This window comes from Austrofundulus limnaeus, unplaced genomic scaffold, assembly GCF_001266775.1.
Source record: "Austrofundulus limnaeus strain Quisiro unplaced genomic scaffold, Austrofundulus_limnaeus-1.0 Scaffold79, whole genome shotgun sequence".
NCBI lineage: Eukaryota > Metazoa > Chordata > Actinopteri > Cyprinodontiformes > Rivulidae > Austrofundulus > Austrofundulus limnaeus.
The window spans coordinates 1968003-1971408 of NW_013952481.1; positions in this window are offsets into that span (position 1 = coordinate 1968003).

The window sequence follows — 3406 nt, forward strand, 5'->3', positions numbered from 1 at the left end:
CTTCTCCTCCTGCATACTTTGYCCTAGAGCTGCCAATGTAATTTATATCTGTAAAGGTCATATGCCAAATGATGGCTATGCCTTTTGGTGCCTGTAAAACTTATAGTTTCTGAAATATTAATGTTTAATGAATTATAATGGCAGTCAATGGAGCCTTGTATTGGTCCAATACTGCCCCATGCTGTACTCAACTTGGAACTGCACCATAGTTTTTTAATATTTAATCTCAATAGTTCAGTGTTTACAATACTAGTATGATTGTATTTTGATGTTTTACTATAATATTGTCTTAATACTGCTCGATTGTTGTAATATTATGCATTTTTGTGTCAATAATTTTATTGGCAATGTGGTGTCTTTCTGCACACATACAAACCAACCCCTGCCACCTTCATCTGCCACAGCTCTATTGGTCTAATGGTCTATGTCAGTGTTTCCCAAAGTTGGGGTCGGGACCCAAAGTGGGGTCCCGAAACATCAGGGTGGGGTCCTGAAAAGATTTTCTGAATTAATTATATTTTTGCCTTAGTTGTTTCAAAGGAGTGAGGTTAGTGTATTTAAAATGGATAAATGTAGTATAAAAATATTGTTACTATGCCCATGTTTTGTTGACCTGATACAAATGTTTATCATCCAAAAATGGGGGAAAAGGTCTCTGCTACAGTGATTTTGTGGGCCAAAAGCTGAAAAGTTTGGGAACCAGTGCACTTTGGTTCCCAAATTTGGACATGGGACCCAATAATGGGTCATGAAGCACCTTGGATAATATCCAGAAATTAATTTAAAGGGCAATAAAATAATTACTGATGTAATACCCCCCCCAACTATTACAAAAACACAAAATAAGTATAAATAAGTATTTATATTTGTGTACAAGCTGTTTAGATTAACAAAAAGCCTGTGTCTGGGTTATTAACGAAGTTCATGTACTCAGACCAGTAATATTTGGGGTCACAAGTTTTTGCCATGGATATTTTGTGGGTCAGAAAAAAAAAGTTTGGGAACCACTGGTCTATGTCATGGACTTTTATGTGGGAGATCAGGGTTCAAAACCCAGCTAATGCAACTTTAACAAAAAATCTCTTCAAATTTCATATTGTCACACAATTACCTTAATTACAAATACCTGCTGACGGGACAGGCACAAGCTGGTATTGAAAACACATTTGAACTTGGTCAAAGTTCATTCTGCAAGTCCAATGCTGCAGGCAAAGCCATGCTAAATGGCAATGCACACTTGTTTTTACATCGTAAAAACCCATGTCTAGTTATTATTATTATTATTATTATTATTATTAGCCTGCTCTACCTGTCTCTGTGCCAGGTGATTGGCTTTGTAGGTTCTTTTGTTTAGCTGATTTCTGTCTAATAAACYTATTTCAATGACAMTTATTTGACTCCAAGTTTGAGCTTCATGTTGAAATGGAASTTATTCTGAAAACATTGTTAGTTTTTTTGTGCTGTTTTCCTTTTTTAATGAATGCATCTTCTGAGACGTGCATATTGCAACTCATCACACATGCAGCACACATGCACTGCTTCTACAAAATAAAATGTATATTTACTCATTTTGTCATGTCACTGGTTTCACTAAAGGTACATTTCAAGAAAATAAAAACAAATTTAACAACTAAGAATTTCACACAAGACTAGAATTTTTATTTTGTTATTTATGTAATGACAGCACTTCAGGAATTTGGACTATTTCCAAACAAAGGTTTTATTAACTTATACTTACAAAGTCAAACAGGCTTAGAGCCAATATGTACACACTTTTTTTCATTTTCAACTTTTTCCATATCCCCTCAATTTTATTTCATATTTAAAAATAATGAATTAAAGCTCCAGGTCTGTGTTAAATTTAACCTTGACTTGCTCCAGCCACACTTTTTGTCCCAACAGCCACAAACCTGATGCAGACACCTGCGTCAGCGGATGTGTGGGCTGAAGATTCACAGTGGAAAAGTCCCACTTAACTGATTGGCTCATTGACAAACCTGCTAATGCTGTCCTGCACACAAAAACATATAAGTGCAGTCTGAGCAACAGAGTCATTAGAAACTGAACAAACTACACAAACACTGGTCATGCAGATATATCTATTGTGACCTTCACATTTTATTGAAACAWTTCTTCAGTTTTCTCTCAAAGTGTTTCAATGAAAAGCATGTGCTTGATCCTAAAGTTTCTGAGAGAGGTTAAGACTAAACTGGAGTTTTTTTAACCTCAATTATGTTTAAAAGTATTTTATGTTCTTTAATTGTAAAAGTGCTCTTATTAAGTATTAACTGTTGTCTTTGGTAAGCTGGTTGGTCTGRAGCAATTCGCTAAATTCAGAAACATGTAGAGACAGCTAACTGATCTAAGAAAGGCTGAAAGCATTAATGAGATTTATTTTACTTTTCATCATCACATGATTTGGGATTAAATCAGATGAAGCAGGTTTATAACAGAAATAGAAAGTGGTAACATTCAGGTTCAGGTTCAGGTTCAGGTTCAGGTTCAGGTTCAGGTTCAGGTAAGCTCATTTTGTCCAAACACTCAGTGGCTGCTCTCTTATATATTAACTTGTGCACTTGAACATGTAGGTGGAGAGTGGCAACATTAGTTAGAATGAAAGTGTGAAAGTTAGTGAAAAAAAAACAAAACATGATCTAAATTATGTCTTGATTTTCTGCACATTTTGCAACAACTTTTATGCAGTTTTAGCAAATTTGAACATAAACTAAGTCCATTTCACAACAACTCAATGCTCAATAAGCAAAGATAGCAGAAACGACTCGGGTCACAAACACATTTAAATCCGTGAGAAAATAATTTATTTTTATTCACATTTTTTCAAAAGTTTGTTTTACTCTGTCAAACATGGCTACATATTTAATGAAATAAATGCATGTGAGAAAATGGACGTTCTATTATGTCAACAGCTTTTAACATATTTAATTAACAAAGACTTAATTCTGTAAAATATATATTTATTTAGGTGTCACACTGTGAATTCCCTCTTCACTCATAAGTTCCCAGAAAACTTTGCAGCTCATGTATCTGTGTGCAGTAAGCATGTTTTATAATCCAACYAGTCTGACCTCGTGACCTTCTGTTTGAATCCAGGTCATTTTTTTCCTGCTTGGACTCTGTTTTTGTGGCAGAAGGGAGCTGGTCAGAAACAACACTTTTATTATTAAAACAATTAGYTCAAGAGACGAAAGCTGAGCATAAATAAAGTTGAACTGGTGGTTAATGATGTCAGGAAAGAAACCATAAACACTGACTGAGCGGAGAAAATCTAAACTCTTCATGCAGTGAAGGCATCTGAGTGACACTAATCATTTTCAGGAATCACTTGTAAATACAACTAAACAGACAAGAAATTATGAATAAATTTAAATATTTATTTTCAAATTAT